At 41.0% G+C, this 17,649-nt stretch overlaps 1 protein-coding gene and 1 pseudogene across 23 annotated transcripts in view; one reads left to right on the plus strand and one right to left on the minus strand.

Annotated features, from left to right (window-relative positions):
• The window catches only part of CNTLN (centlein), a 396,518-nt gene that overhangs the window by 14,351 nt on the left and 364,518 nt on the right, over positions 1-17,649 (plus strand). The window lies entirely within an intron of this gene.
• Positions 7,424-9,092, minus strand: LOC103347692 (oxysterol-binding protein-related protein 9-like; annotated as a pseudogene).

A 17,649-nucleotide genomic window follows, 5' to 3' on the forward strand; every position in this document is an offset into this window, starting at 1 on the left:
GTGTAATTTCCCTTGGTTTTTGAAAGCACTCTGTTATCTTCTCCTGGTGGAGCTACCAGGGAGCCCAATGCCAGTATGAGTTTTGTTTCTTAAAAGGTACTCATTTGAAACTTTAGGATTTTCTCTTTATATGTGATATTGTGAAATTTCAACATCATCTGTTTATTTGGGTCTTTTAAAAGTTTATCCTTAGCCTTTAGTGGGGCTTCTCCAATCTCAAAACTGAAGATTTTCTTTTAATTGAGAAAATGTTCTTTTGCATTTTTCTTCATTGCCTGTGTTCTTTCTTTGAGCATTCTGTTAGAGTTTGTATTCTCTCTCTCTCTTATTTTTTTTTAAGGGAAAGGGTTTATTGGTGGGGAAACCTGACAGACAGGAAGGAAGGGGCGAAGAAGGAAAAGAGGGAGAAGGAGAGCTTGAGAGAGGTCGAGAGAGAGAATCTAAAGAGCCATGTGCTCATGAACAGGTCCTCTTAAAACTTTGCCCCAGTGGGGGCAGGCAGGGAAGGAGGAACAGGGAATCCCATTAGGATGGGGGTGGAGATGACACTGGGTTTTGGGCCATGGGGTCATGGCGGCAGGGACTAGAGCCTAGGAAGGCGTCTGGGGTATAGATCGCACCATAGATAAGATGGTGCTATTTTACTAACATTCCCCCCTTTTGTTTTTTATAAAGCAAGAGTTGTATGGGATTACATTAGCGCCAAAACTCCAGGAAGGGTAGAGGGATGATGATCTGTTTTTAGAGTTACTTTTACTGACATGGGGTGATGAGGTACTCTCTGCTGGCATGGGATGAGGTCTCAAGCTGCTGTCTCCTGGGTGGGGAGCCAAGTATATCGTTGTAGCAGCATTTGGTTGACTATCTGGCTGGTGAAGGCCTTAGTTCGTTCTGTTATCAACTCCTGTAAACACTTAGACACGGTAGTATAAAAGACGGGGTAAGAATAGCAACCAATGGTCTCTGGACCCTTGTGAAGACTGTTTGATGGATGTGGTTTAAAGCTGATGTCAACCAAGACTGGGAGAAAGGCCACTTATCTCTTGTGGGTAGAGAGGTTTGTCTGTGGAGAAAATCCTGAACCATCATACAACATTAAGTAGGGGAGAGGACCATCAGTACACACAGGTCAGGAGTAGAGCCATTGATGTTACAGTAGCGGCTATGATTACAAAGGAATGAGGCCCCAAGTGGGCTAGATAGGGTCTAGAACAAAGGAAAGAGTCATTATTGGAGGACCTATGAAAGCTGCTCTCTAAACACGAATAAGTTTTCTGATTGAGAGGCAAATAGAACCTGACATAAGGGGCCTGACAATAATCTGGTGGGCTTTAAGGCCTTGTCAGTTATGAGGCCCAGACCTATCAATCTCTTCACATGGGATACAGCCTAAGGGAGGTGTGAATCTCCTTGGGAAAGGCACCCTGTTGATTTCCATTACCTAGCTGGCCTGGGAGGAGAGTTAGCCAGTTGAAGGCAAGTGGCATGTCTAACAGCAAATTTATTTACAGTTCTGCCTACAGTGTTACTGACCCTACTTGGCTGTCCCCTCAGCAGTGGTGGTCAGTTTGGAAGCTGGGCCGAGTGAAGGGCTTTTCAGCTTGGAGCCAGCAAGATCTGCGGCTCTGATTGGGCATCCTTTGACTCCAGGGCAGTTCCTTTTCCATTGATCCAACTCTTGGCTGGCAGAGCTGCCAGGGCTCTTCATAAGCTGACTTCTGCTGAATCCCTGGCTTTCTACATTGAAAGCCACTGTAGTGGTCTGTCCTGTTGGGTCTCTTAGAGGGCAGATCACTGTACAGAGCAGTCTTTAATAGGCGTGCCACCTATCTTTACATTGCTTCTGATGCCTAGCTTTCTTTTCCTCCTGGTTTTTGTTAAAGCAGACCAGAGGATGCAGATCAAGAGGGTGCTCAAGGTCCATCTCTAATCTTTGGTGGCCTAAACTAGAAGTCTGTAATCACAGGCATGTTCTGATAGGTGTTTTTTTTTTTTTTTTTTTTTTTTTTTTTTTTTTTTTTTTTTTTGTGAGATAGATAATGCCCATGAGGAAAGTTATGTCCTCACTCTAAAACTTTCTCTCCCTTTGTTTGGTCTGAAAGGGAGGTTTTGCCTGTTTACTGTGCCCATGGCGAAGTAAATCTAGCTGTGAAATTATAATTAAATTCTCATTTTGGCTATGTCTTTACGGAAAATGTTAGCCATCTATTTTATAAGGTCTAAAAATCAAATTGTACATCCTAGAGAGTCCTTCAGTATAGTCAGTTTTCACCTTGAAGAGAATAGAGAAATGAGGGAATAAGTCAGGCTTAGAATAGAGAAATGAGGTAGCCAGTTCCAAATCCAACAGCAAATGAAAATTTAGCAAACAATTTCAACCGTTAAATAACTTATAAAAACATTTATTGGAAGGTCCAATGCCTTCTATAAATCTTAAGAATACATGTATTTGGAAACATCTCTTAAATATCTAACATGGTGTGGCTTGTTTAATCAGTAACCTCAAGCACAAACATATAAAAACATTTTAGTTTTTTTCTACCAACAAATTTAAAACATCTGACACAGAGATGCAGGTCACGTGAATCAAAATGTATCTGATTAATTTTAGCAGTTTAAATTTGTGAGTGATATTTTATCCATAAGCCAATTAAAACAGAGTTCTTAATAAATTTTCCATGTAGACATACAACATCTGCACACATGTAACAGCATAGAAATTAGAACAATAGAGCAGCTTCAGTAATAGTTTCCTAAAACCTTTAGCTGTTTTTTATTACCATCAACCAATTAGAATTACTTTCTGCTCTTAGTAACCTCGATTAACCATACTTTCTCCCAGTTGGAACCTGTAGTGCATTATTGGCTTCATCTGTTTACAGAGCCATCCCAAAGTACTGAATACAATAGAAGTGGCTGAAAAAGTCCATCGGAACCTATACAAAACTGTGGATGACAAAAGACTTTAAGTTGCCATGTTTAAAATTGTAAACTCATTAGCCAACAAGAGGTACTTGCTTATTTTACACAGTATTTTTGAAAGCACCTGTAGGATTCTACAAAATCTTTTACCCTTTAAGGCCTCTGGGCCTTTCTCATTATGATAACCATCAGGTCTAGTAACACAGCTCATTAGACTTTTTAACTTTCAGACATTTGTATAAGTAGCATTTTATATTATCAAAATTTAAAACTTAGCACCACCCCACATCTTGACAGTACTTCTAATATAATCCAAATAGCCTGATTGGTTGGTATTTCTACAAGATGAGAGACATATCCTTTGGTATTTCCAAGGGCCCACCTGGGAATATCAAAGTCCGAATAATTTGGAACTTTGATTTTTTTTTTTTTTTGAATGCCTGTTAGGGATGCCAAGAAGGCTTAAAATATGTGGTTGAAATAAGATCCCGTAACATCATGCCATAATATAGACCAGATTTGATCACTGTTACAAGGTGCTTTCTCAGATGTTTTAAAATAAGCACAAACAAATCATAACTCAATAAAAACTCAGTTGTTTTTAAACAATTAGAACCTAACAGAGACATTAAGAAAACTTAATAGATTATTTTATCTCATTGCTTTAACAGAGGATCATATTCTAATTCTATGTTAAAGAGAAATAGATTAATAGCTTTTATATCCAAAAATTTCTTTCTTTCGTAGCCTTCTGTGACTTCCACACATCGTCTTCAACTTACTTGAAATGTTCTATCATTTCCATTCCAGTCTAGAGTAAACTAGCCCTCAGGATAAAGTATTCTTACAAACCATGTCCTTTCTTTATTAAAAAACTTTCCTTCTTAACTTTCCTTAACAAGAACACTCTTTCCTTCTTAACCTTCCTTGATTTACAAAAATCTCCAAATTAAGACAACATTTTTTTAAATAAGGTAACACTTCAAATTTCAGCCTGAGTTACTTTAAGTAGTATTGAACTACTTTTCATAGACAGTTTATGGAAACATATTTGTTAACAAACCCAAATAGTTTTTTTATAGAATATAATGTGCTGAGAGTACCAAAGTTTACATTTAAACACATTTATCTCATTTGCCTTTACTCAATTTTACATTTAGCAGTTATACCTAAATAACTTAAGATACTGATATTATATCTCTATCTGAATTCAATTAAAATTAAAATTGCATTCATCTATAACTAGTACTGGTTTCCCATTGCTGTTTCATCAAGTACTGATTACCCATTGCTATAGCATGGAAACCTGTTAAAATAAATTGCAAAATAAATTTGGCAAGTTACAAAGCAATATTTTTTTAGTATAGATTGATAAGTATATATATATATTAACTTTTATTTAACAAATATAAATTTCCAAAGTACAGCTTATGGATTACAGTGGCTCCCCCCCACCCCATAACTTCCCTCCCACCCACAACCCTCCCATCTCCCGCTCCCTCTCCCATTCCATCCACATCAAGATTCATTTTCGATTCTCTTTATATACAGAAGATCAATTTAGTATATATTAAGTAAAGATTTCAACAGTTTGCACCCACACAGAAACACAAAGTGAAAAATACTGTTTGAGTACTAGTTATAGCATTAATTCACATTGGACAACACATTAAGGACAGAGATCCTACATGAGTAGTGAGTGCACAGTGACTCCTGTTGTTGACTTAACAAATTGACACTCTTGTTTATGGCATCAGTAATCTCCCCATGCTCCAGTCATGAGTTTCCAAGGCTATGGAATCCTCTTGAGTTTGCAGACTTTGATCTTATTTAGACAAGGGCATAGTCAAAGTGGAAGTTCTGTCCTCCCTTCAGAGAAAGGTACCTCCTTTGATGACCCATTCTTTCCACTGGGATCTCACTCACAGAGATCTCTCATTTAGGTGTGGTTGTGTTTTTTTTTTTTTTTTTTTTTTTTTTGCCAGAGTGTCTTGGCTTTCCATGCCTAAAATACTCTCACGGGCTCTTCAGCCAGATCTGAATGCCTTAAGGGCTGATTCTGAGGCCAGAGTGCTGTTTAGGACATCCACCATTCTATGAGTCTGCTGTATATCCCATTCCCCATGTTGGATTGTTCTCTCCTTTTTAATTCTATCAGTTGGTATTAGCAGATACTAGTCTTGTTTATGTGATCTCCTTGACATTTAATCCTATCTTTATGATCAATCATAAACTTTAAGCACTTTGACTAGTGAGATGGCATTGGTACATGCCACCTTAATGGGATTGATTTGGAATGTTTCTAGCTCTACCATCAGGGGTAAGTCCGAGTGAGCACATAGCGCTAGCCACTAATAATATTTTTTAATGAACAGCAATATGTTATATTTAACCATGTTATTAAAATGTCTTAAGCTTTATCTATCTACGAACACTTGAAGCTTGAAGGTCATGTAGCCTACATAACCTTCCAGGTAGTCTTATGGGTCTGAGCCACACCTGGGAGCTGTTTACTTAGAACAAGGCCCTTCAACAGGAAGTGGGGGAAATGTGTCTGGGGCCAGCAGTCAGGTCATAGGTAGGTCTCAGTGTGGTGAGTCCTTAACCAGGGTTTCCCCTGGGGGACATGATGTGCCATGCCCTTGACTTCCTGCATAGGCTAGGCACTCAGTCTTCCAGCCAGGCACAGGATCACCCACATCTCTCCCTTCTTTTTTAGGGTAGACTATCTCTATGGCCAAAATCTTAGCCAGTAAGGCAACCTTTCTCTTGGTGGATGTGACCCTATTTAGTGCATCATAAAAAAAAAAAAACAGATCAATAAGCCACAACCCACAATAACCACTACTGTAGTAATCAATGCATAGGTATGGAACCAAGATTTCATGACTCCCCACCAGTAATTGACCAGTCCCTGTGTAAAGGTGGTAACTGCCAGTGTAGAAATGTGGGTGGCATTAAGCTTTAGAATTTGTTGGGTTAAATTGAAGACCACCTGAGAAAATGTCCCACCCCCAGGGCCCCTGATCCAGGCCGACAAGTTATGATTTTGAGTTTCCCAGTCCAAGACAGGCACATTGGAGACACAAACAGCTATGAAGCAAGCATCACACTGGGGGCGCATGGTTGGACGAGGGAAATCGTGGCAACAGCTGCACCAGCTACTGTAGTGACAGTGGATATAATGGCAGTGATAATCAGTCCAAGGGTCCTCTTTGTCTGCTCTACCAGCTACCTGACTGCATCTTTGAAGGGCTGGTCCTAGGGTCCAGTCTAGTTACTGTGTATTTGGGCAAGAAGTCAAATCACCGGGGTCATCCTGGAACCCAGCCTGGTCACCAGCAGCCTGAGAGTTTAATGTCAGTGCTGCACAGATCAGCATCACCAGCAGTGAACCCGTGGGATTAGGGGTTGGGGATAGGCGTTGGGCTTGGCCCACCAGACCCTTCAGGTCCCCTTATATCACCTGATGTTGGGCAGGGTCCAGCCTTCTCCTCTTTTGGTGTGTCTTCATTGGCATCTCATTCAGGGAAAGGCATTGAAGTTGGCTTGTCAGAGGGTCAGTTTTCAGAGATTGGGGTCTAGAATTTGACATTTTGGGTCAGTATCCACACAGGCTGCAGAGCAAAACCTCTTCCCATTGTTGGAAGGGGATCAGGTGCCTACCATTGTTGGGTGGTTGGGTCCTTCCATTAAACCAGAGGCAAATGGGTTGTGCCCCTGAGGGGTCTCCAGTGTCTTACTGCTGGTGGCTCTCCAGAGTGTGAGGCTTGTAAGAAATTTAAGGTGAAGAGAGCAAAGTTAACATATTTACTGGGAATACCATACTCCTCACTCTGTTTTTCAAAGTTTTTTTTTTTTTTTTGAAAAAGGTTAGAAAAATTATTTTATGAAGCTGTAGGAAGCACTGAGTATAATTAAACTGTAATCCAGCGTTAGATACAACTCAGCAACAGTTCAATTCCGAAATAAAAGTTATTGTAGGTGAAGCCATGAAATTTCCTTAACACTTGATTTTAAGTACATTGAGCTAGTTTTCTAAAACATCTCTGAGGAACCAATATTTACAGTAGATGGAGTATTTATGAAAAAATCTCAAATATATTTGTATTTATATATATATATACGTATATATAGAGAGAGAATCCAAGATTACATGAACTAGGAAACAGGTTGTATATCTGAATAGCAATACTAGTGTGGCAAGCTTGAGACTTGGATTTATAAATGCTTTTCAAAGCACAGGGTTTTGAAAACGAGCAGACATCTTGTTTTCAAAACCTAAAGTTTTTCTCAGGACTGAAGTCAAAATTGTAACTGCCACACAGGAAGAAAGGGAGACTTTTCCTGCTGTAATTGTTCCTCTGCGTCGGCAAGTCCAGTATCCCTGAGATAGGGGCCACGGCGACATGCAGGGAGCGCCGAGGTTCTCCCGCAGAAAGACTGCTGCCTGATGGCACCTGCTGTCCTGGTCACTGGGGTGAACTCTGTATTTCCCAACCTAATGCTTGACAGCACCAAGACGTTTCAGTAATGGTTCATCATAAACCCAACGTTCTCCATCTTCATGAAATAACCTTGTCTCCCACTGAATTTCCTTCTCCTTTCTTTCTCGGGCTTCTGCTCTTTGTCTTTCTTCAAGTCTGTGCTTTGCTTCAGTGGCTGCATCGATGTCTCTGATTTTTAGATTGAAAGTGACATCCTTCCAAAGATAGTGAGACTCATACTCATTCTGATCTTCCAACTTCCTTATTTTCTTCTTGATTATAGGCAACTTCTTGTTATCTACAAAGACTGTGTTTCCCCCCATTGCATATTTGGCATACATTACACCATTCCACTCTCCTTCAATGGAACAAAAAGACTTCTTGTCATTTGGAGAAAAAATCTCTGCAGCGATTCTGTGTTTCTTGCCCCTATAGAAAGGTTTAGTGTGGAAGACAATATTTGCACTGTAGCCCGTTTTGGAACAATTAATGTTTCATTCTCCTCCCAATTCCACCCAGGGCACCATGAGGATAGACCTTCCATAACCATTGGGAAATGTGAGAATGTAATGTTCATCATAGTCTAGACACGAAACACAGCCCTGCCCTATGTTGTGCACACCAATCGACATCCTAAGGAATTTTGATTTGGTCCAGATATTAGAATTGAATTGGATCTTCTTGTTAAAACACTCAGCATAAAAGGCTGAAATGGGTGGATGATGGGAAACCTGTTCAGCCACGAACATTACACTGTTTTTGGAAACCCAGGGAACTGGTCCTTCAGAAACTAGCTCTGCATTTTCTTCAGTATCATTTGGTAGTGTCCAGTGACACTGAAAGATCTCACCCAGAATGGGGTTGTATGGCTTTTTGGCAACTGATTCTTTCCTTCCTGTGTGAAAGGCTGAGAGGTACCATTTCACAACCTGAACCATTCGCTCTCTAGGATCCTTCTGGTCACTAATGCTCACAAATAGGTCCGGATGTGCAAAAAAGTCTGCATACATTTCTAAAAGAGATCTTCTTTCAAGAATGAATGTTGGAAGAACTACCTTAGTTAGATCCATTCTGGGCCTAACCTGTGACAAGAGGTGCATGATAACACTCTTGTGCTCCTCCACTGACCCTGCCTCTCCGTCATCATCTCTATAGTCATGCGAATCAAAAAGGTCCACATCACTTGTTCCATTAGACATGGAGGAATTAAGTGATTCTGTGGTATCTGGACGCTTCATACTATTTCCTGAGCTGCTGTGTGTCAAGACAGAGGCAGATCCAGAAGAATCTATTAAGTGCTTTGGGGATGAGCCACTTTGGTGGAATTCATCAGCATCATAGTATTCATTTTCACTGCTAGAATAAGAGAACTCTGGGACTGTATTTGGAGACAAGTTGACATGGCTTGGAGAAGTAAGACTGCTACTAGGTGGTGAATGCCCACTGCCTGTACTGTTTGGTGTTGGAGTCTGATGATGTCCCAAAGTAGCTAATACAGGTCCAACTGGTAGGGAAGGTGGACACTGCTTGACTTACACAACTATGCAGGTTCTGGAGGTAAGACAGTCCGGGAAGGCATTGTGCTGATCACTGGTTCCAAGGGACTAGGCTGATATATTGCATCTACAGGATTAATAGTACTTTCTGCAGCAACACAATGCAGTGTTTAATTGATTCTACCATGCTATTTGTTGTCTCTTTGAGAGTTTCAACTTTCTTTCTCTGTTCATCATCTTTGCAGCTTTGAAGCTTGTCATCAAAAAGCTTTAATTGTTCTATCAAGATATGTAGGTAAGCATCAGCCTCTGCAAGTTTTTTATCAAAGTCTTGGACAGTAGGAACAAACCTTGAATCCAAACCCCCAGAGGGCGGCAAGGATGAGGCCAGGAGAGCGTGACATTAGCGCCCACAGCGTGGCCCCAAGCAGGCAGCAGGGACCCCGGGGACTCAGGGGTGGGGGCCAGCCCCTCACCAAGACCCTTGGGGTCTACTCACTCTGCAAGTAGCCAGCGAGAAAGCCATTCGCCAAGGCCCCCGCCCTCAGTGCCTCCAGGGGAGGGAGCCGAGGAATGCTCCCGAGCACCCCTTTTCGTGATGCGATCGGATGCCTGGCAGCAGTGGGGGCGATTGGTCAGAGGTATAGCCCGTCCCTTGCCCCGGGACTCCCGGGCCGCCCCTCAGAGTTTTTTAAGGTCCTGATGTCTTCTTTCTACAATGCCTTGGCCCTGGGGATTATAGGGTATACCTGTGATATGATGAATGGCATACTTAACACAAAAGGAAGCGAACACTTTGGATGTGTAGATGGGATCATTGTCAGTTTTTATGGAAAGTGGGAGTCTCATAACAAGAAAACAGGACAGGAGAGCAATAACCTTAGGGGCATTTTTGTGTCCATCTGAGTCTATCCAAGTAACAGGGTTTTTTAGCTGACGGGGAGAAAGTCCCCCCACCTCTCACATATCAGGGCCCTGGATAGTTTCCCACCCTGAGGGAACTTCCTCTTCTTGCAATATGGTGACATCTGCTCCTGAGTCAGCTATGTCCTTGAAGACCTGAAGAGGCTTGATTTGTGACTCCAGAGGAATGATCCAGTAAGCTCCAGGGGAATCTGTTCCCATTTGATTGGATCATCCAACACTGGGATGGCGGGACGGTCCCCCTTGGGGTGACGGGGCTGGAGGATGCCCTGATTCCCATTTAAAGGTTTGCCCTCTTTGTCATACTGGGACCTACAATCCTTTGCCCAGTGGTTGCCCTTCCTACAGTGGGGGCACACCAAATGGAGAGCAGAGGAGGGAGGAGGAACAGGTTGTAGGGCACAAGCCAGAGAAAACGTGGCAGGGCAATTGCATCGCATTTGGCCCTTTGCTCCACAGCCTCAGCTTAGTGGGGGGTTCACCTATTCCCGCAGGGTCCTGAACCCGTACCACAGCAGTCAGAGCCCGGGAAAATGGCAGTGGGGGTGCTAAGCATTGCAAGATGGCAGTAACTATAGGGTAAAACTGGAGGGGGCAGGTATGTGGGTGTCCACCTCCTGCCATTGGGCAGTTTGTAAAACCTCCTCCCAGATAAATGGGTCATAAATGTCTACTATCTTAAGCCACATGCCTGCAGTGGTTTCCAAAACTTTTCAGCTTTTTCCTGTTTCAGTTTAAGGCCATGAGTTTCCATCAAAGCCTGCAAGAGTTTAGGCCTGGGGTCCTTACTTGGAATCTGGCTCATAGCGGAGGGTGAAAGTAAGTAACCAATCAGGAAAGTGAAAGAAAGAGCTAGAAAGATAGAACTACAGACAGACCAGTCCGATGAGGAGGCAAGAAAGTCCAAGAGAGAAAACGAGGGTAGCCAAGAGAATTATCACAGGGGGACAAGAGAAGATCCACGTGGGGAGCTGATGTACATGGCGGGGGTCCCTAGAAAGGGTCGGATGTACCCTCTCACCTAGCAGGAGGGATTGGGGGCCCGACTGATGTGCAGAAGTGCCCTCTCACCTAGCAGAGAGGGATTGGGGGCCTGACTGATGGGCAATGTCTCCTCTCCTAGCAGGGAGGTCCCCACTGTTGCCTACCTTACGCGTTCAGGTCCCTGTTTGGGCACCGGCTGTGGGCTCATCCTGCGAAACCCACGCTTTAGAGATGGTAGAGTGACAGTGTTCTTTGACAAGAAGTAATGGAGACAGTTTCTGTGAACATGTCTGTTTATTAACAATCAGACACAAGCTTTTATAGGGCAGGCAAAGGGGAGTAGCTAGTTCAGGGTAGCAACACTAATTCTACAGGATAAAGCTGATACTGGCACCTGTACACTTCTCCAATCAGCTTGAAGGTCACAAAGCCTACATAGCCTTCCAGGTGGTCTTACGGGTCTGGGCCACAACTGGGAGCTGTTTACCTAGTGCAAGGCCCTTCAACAGGAAATGGGGTTGGAGGAAATGTGCCTGGGTCCCCTGTCACCTTCCAGCAGTCAGGTCATGGGTGGGTTTCAGTGTGCTGAGTCTTCAACCATGGTTCCCCCCAGGGGGACATGATGTGCCACGCTCTTGACTTCCTGCATAGGCTAGGCACTCAGTCTTCCAGCCAGACACAGGATCACCCACAATTTTGGGCCCTTTTTTTGTTTTCCTTAATAATAGGGATTTGTCTAAGCAAGTGTGACATGGAAATGTCAGTGTCATGGTTTCAGTGCATCATCTTTAAAGAGAAGTACATAATTTTAGGTGTTATTATACATTCTATTGATACAGCGTATTTTGTTTAATTAGTGTCTTGTACATTAAGGTTATTTTATTTCTAGCAATAGTATATTGATACTGTGATGAATAACTTTTTATATAAGACTTTGCCTACATCATTACTTTCAACTAGTTGTGCTACTGACACAGTAATTGAAATTGCTAAACATTCTGAAATGAATAAAATAATCCTAACAAGTTAAACAACCATAATACTCTGAATGACAGTAGTATCCCTTTGGGAAAACACAACTTTATCTGTAATTCTTTTTTCTTTGACATTTGGTACATTATTTCATGTCCTTATACTTTTTTTTTGAAGGAATGTATGTGTAGATGTTTGTGTGTATGTGTTTTACTCTTTAGTATGGAACATAGTTAATTGCACAGGTAGAGAATACATTAAATGAACATCGATGTTTACTTTTTACCCACCTTAAACAATAATGAGCACATTGCCAGTCTTGTTTGATCTATAAACTGCTATTCCCCTCTGCTCCTCTGTTCCCTCTACCTCTACTGGATTTTTTGGAAGCAAATCCCAGACATCATGTTTGTTTGTTTTTTTTTTTTTAATTTATTTTTATTTTTTTTCCTGTAAGCACTTTAGTGTTTACAGCCAATTCTAGTTATTAACAATATTATTTCTGTTCTCTATTTCATTTAATTTCTCCTCTGTTTTTTTCTTTCATCCTGCCTGTATGTTTAGTTTGCTTTCATTTTTCCAATGTTTTAAGGTATTGGAATATTAGGTTCTTGACAGACCTTTCTTATTCCTTTATTTGGACATCTATAGCTACATACTTCCCCTTGAGCACTGTTTAGCTGCATGCCATGAGTTTTGGTATTTTTGTGTCCCTGTTTAATTCATCTCAAAGAATTTTGTTTGACTTCCTCTTTGAACCAGTTGTTATTTAGGAGTTTTTTTTTTTTTTTAATTTCCACATATTTTGAGTTTCTCAGTTTTATCCCTGATTTTATTTCTAATTTTATACCATTGTGTTCAGATGTATTAAGATTTATTTTATGGGGGGCGGAGCCAAGATGGCGGGATAGTGAGGGTGCGCACCGATAGTCCGGGAAAATTTAGTTTAATAAAAGGGGAATTACGGTAGCCTCAGAAAAAGAACCAGGAAAATATTGCAGAGGAAACTCTCCTGGATCGAGTGGCTGTGAATCGGAGGACCTACTGGGAGAACAAGGTCGCCCACTGCGGAAGCCGAGTCGCGGGAGCCGCGGGAGCCGCAGGGTCTGCGTGCCAGTGTAGGAAGGGGAGTGCATGTCACACAGACGCCAGCGGAGAGAGTTGGGACGTCCAGGGCTCCGAGTCCACATATCGGCGCTGGAAGGGAAGGTGAGCTCAATAACCTGAGACATTGGCGGGGAAACGGGGGTCAGAATCTACAGGGGAGCCGGAAAGTGCAGCAGACTCACTACCGGAAAGAAGGGAAAAAAAAAAAGCTTGGGGGTTTCTTTCTCCGCCAACCTTGCAAAGGTTGCAAGGCTGCAAGGCTTGAGTTTGCAAGAGACAAAGAGCAGGCCCCCTCTCTGGATTTACATAACAACAGGGGAGAGCTAAGGAACTGAGTCACTACAATTCAGTAGCCTAGGCAACCCAGTGGGAGTCCAGAGGAGAAATGAAGCCTACAGACTCTTTGGGTAGAAGCCAGAGACTGGAAGCTAAATACCATCAATTCTGCATAGCCGTTCCGTGCGGTATTAATTACCCCCTGCATAAATAAAATAAATAAATAAATAAATAAATAAATAAAAAGAGAGAGATTTACTACGCATAACCTGAGAGTGTCACCTTTGCACACCCGTAACCAGGAAGAACCAAGCAGAGCTCTCAGGCCACACCCATCTCAAGCCTCCAAGGCTCCTCCAACAGCAGGCAGTCCACTTAACACAGACATAGTATAAAATAAAAAAAAAATTAAAAAAAAAAAACGCACAGTGACGAAAGAAGAATTAACTATACCAAGCAACAAACACAGAAATCGAGGGAACAAGATCAACGATGACACTATGATGCCTCCAAATAAACAAAACACCCCAAGCCAAGATTATGAAGACGATGAGATAGAAGAAATGCAAGATACGGATTTCAAAAAATTTATGATAAGATCATTTAGAAGTTTTCAAAAGCAAATCCTTGAACTACAGAAATCCTTATTGGACAGGATTGAAAATCTCTCTCGTGAAAATGAAATTTTAAGGAAGAATCAAAATGAAACACAGAAACTAGTAGAACAGGAAAGTGTGATATTGAAGAGAAAGCAAAATGAAATGAAGAGCTCAATAGATCAAATGACAAACACACTAGAAAGCCTTAAAAACAGAATGGGTGAAGCAGAAGAGAGAATATCGGACTTAGAAGACAGAGAACAGGAAAGGATACAGTCAAACCAAAGAAAAGAAGAGGAAATTAGAAATCTAAAAAATATTGTTGGGAATCTACAGGATACTATTAAAAAAACCAACATTCGGGTTCTAGGAGTTCCTGAAGGCATGGAGAGAGAGAAAGGATTAGAAGGCCTTTTTAGTGAGATACTAGCAGAGAACTTTCCAGGTTTGGAGAAGGACAGAGACATCCTAGTACAGGAAGCTCATAGAACCCCCAGTAAACATGACCAAAAGAGATCCTCACCACGACACGTGGTAATTAAACTCTCCACAGTGAAACATAAAGAAAAGATCCTAAAATGTGCAAGAGAGAAACGTCAGATTACTCTCAGAGGATCTCCAATCAGACTCACAGCTGACTTCTCATCAGAAACACTACAGGCTAGGAGGGAATGGCGAGACATAGCACAGGTGCTAAGAGAGAAAAATTGCCAGCCCAGAATATTATATCCTGTCAAGCTCTCATTTGTGAATGAAGGTGAAATAAAGACCTTTCATAGCAAACAGAAATTGAAAGACTGTGGCCACTCATCCGGCCCTGCAAAAGATACTTAAAGATGTGCTACACTCAGAAACACAGAAACACGGCCATCAATATGAAAGAAGGTAAAGGAAGAACACCTACCAGTAAAAGAGCATGGGAAGCTCAAAGCATATACTAGAAAATATCTCCAGGAAAATGGCAGGGCAAAGTCACTATGTATCAATAGTCACATTGAACATTAATGGTCTGAATTCTTCACTTAAAAGACACCGTTTGGCTGATTGGCTCAAAGAACACAACCCAACTATTTGTTGCCTACAAGAAACACATCTCTCTAACAAAGATGCCTGCAGACTGAAAGTGAAAGGTTGGAAAAAGATATTCCATGCCAACAGAAACCAAAAAAAAGCAGGTGTAGCCATATTAATATCAGACAAAATAAATTTTAATACAAAAACTGTTAAGAGAGACAAAGAGGGACACTATATAATGATTAAGGGATCAATTCAACAGGAAGATGTAACTATTAAAATGTATATGCACCTAATTACAGGGCACCGGTCTATTTAAAAGATATGTTAAGGGACTTAAAGGGAGACTTAGATTCCAATACAATAGTACTGGGGGACTTCAATAGTCCACTCTCAGAAATAGACAGATCATCCGGACAGATCAACAAGGAAACAGGAGATTTAATTGACACTATTGCCCAAATGGATCTAACAGATGTCTACAGAACTTTCAATCCTACATCTAAAGACTTCACATTCTTCTCAGCAGTGCATGGAACCTTCTCTAGGATTGATCACATACTAGGCCATAAAGCAAGTCTCAGCAAATTTAAAAGAGTTAGAATCATACCATGCAGCTTCTCAGACCACAGCGGAATGAAGGTGGAAATTAGCAACTCAGGAAACCCCAGAAAGTATGCAAACACATGGAGACTGAACAACATGCTCCTGAATGAACACTGGGTCATTCAAGAAATCAAAAGAGAAATCAAAAACTTTCTGGTAGTAAATGAAGATAACAACACAACATATCAAAACTTATGGGATACAGCAAAAGCAGTATTGAGAGACAAATTTATAGCAATAGGTGCCTATATCAAGAAATTGGAAAGGTACCAAATAAATGAGCTTTCAGTGCATGTCAAGGACCTAGAAAAACTGCAGCAAACCAAACCCAAATCTAGTAGGAGAAGAGAAATAATTAAAATCAGAGAAGAAATTAACAGGATTGAATCCAAAGAAACATTACAAAAAATCAGCCAAGCGAGAAGCTGGTTTTTTGAAAAAATAAACAAAATTGACACCCCATTGGCCCAACTAACTAAAAAAAGAAAAGACCCAAATCAATAAAATCAGAGATGAAAAAGGAAACATAACAACAGACACCACAGAAATAAAAAGAATCATCAGAAATTACTACAAGGACCTGTATGCCAGCAAACAGGAAAATCTATCAGAAATGGATAGATTCCTGGACACATGCAATCTACAAAAATTGAACCATGAAGACATAGAAAACCTAAATAGACCCATAACTGAAACAGAAATTGAAACAGTAATAAAGGCCCTCCCAACAAAGAAAAGCCCAGGTCCAGATGGATTCACTGCTGAATTCTACCAGACATTTAAAGAAGAACTAATCCCATTTCTTCTCAAACTATTCAGAACAATCGAAAAAGAGGGAATCCTCCCAAATTCTTTCTATGAAGCCAGCATCACCTTAATCCCTAAGCCAGAGAAAGATGCAGCCCTGAAAGAAAATCATAGAACAATATCCCTGAAGAACATAGACGCAAAAATCCTCAATAAAATTCTGGCCAATAGAATACAACAACACATCAGGAAAATCATCCACCCAGACCAAGTGGGATTCATCCCTGGTATGCAGGGATGGTTCAACATTCGCAGAGCAATCAATGTGATTCACCACATTAACAGACTGCAAAAGAAAAACCATATGATTATCTCAATTGATGCAGAGAAAGTATTTGATAAAATTCAACACCCTTTCATGATGAAAACTCTAAGCAAATTGGGTATAGAAGGAACATTCCTCAATATAATCAAAGCAATTTATAAAAAACCCACGGCCAGCATTCTATTGAATAGGGAAAAGTTGGAAGCATTTCCACTGAGATCTGGCACCAGGCAGGGATGCCCACTCTCACCACTGCTATTTAACATCATTCTGGAAGTTTTAGCCAGAGCCATCAGGCAAGAAAAAGAAATCAAAGGAATACAAATTGAGAAGGAAGAAGTCAAACTATCCCTCTTTGCAGACGATATGATTTTTTACTTAGAGGATCCAAAGAACTCTACTAAGAGACTATTGGAACTCATAGATGAGTTTGGCAAAGTGGCAGGATATAAAATCAATGCACAAAAATCAACAGCCTTTGTATATACAAGCAATGCCACGGCTGAGAAAGAACTTCTAAGATCAATCCCCTTCACAATAGCTACAAAAACAATCAAATACCTTGGAATAAACTTAACCAAGGACGGTAAAGATCTCTATGATGAGAATTTCAAAATCTTAAAGAAAGAAATATAAGAGGATACCAAAAAATGGAAAAATCTTCCATGCTCATGGATTGGAAGAATCAACATCATCAAAATGACCATTCTCCGAAAGGCAATTTATAGATTCAATGCAATTCCAATCAGGATACCAAAGACATTCTTCTCAGATCGAGAAAAATGATGCTGAAATTCATATGGCGGCAAAAGAGACCTCGAATAGCTAAAGCAATCTTGTACAACAAAAACAAAACCGGAGGCATCTCAATACCAGATTTCAGGACATACTACAGGGCAGTTGTAATCAAAACAGCATGGTACTGGTACAGAAACAGATGGATAGACCAATGGAACAGAATTGAAACACCAGAAATCAACCCAAACATCTACAGCCAACTTATATTTGATCAAGGATCTAAAACCAATTCCTGGAGCAAGGACAGTCTATTCAATAAATGGTGCTGGGAAAACTGGATTTCCACGTGCAGAAGCATGAAGCAAGACCCCTACCTTACACCTTACACAAAAATCCACTCAGCAGGGATTAAAGACCTAAATCTACGACCTGACAACATCAAGTTATTAGAG

This window comes from Oryctolagus cuniculus, chromosome 1 (assembly GCF_964237555.1).
Source record: "Oryctolagus cuniculus chromosome 1, mOryCun1.1, whole genome shotgun sequence".
Classification (NCBI taxonomy): domain Eukaryota; kingdom Metazoa; phylum Chordata; class Mammalia; order Lagomorpha; family Leporidae; genus Oryctolagus; species Oryctolagus cuniculus.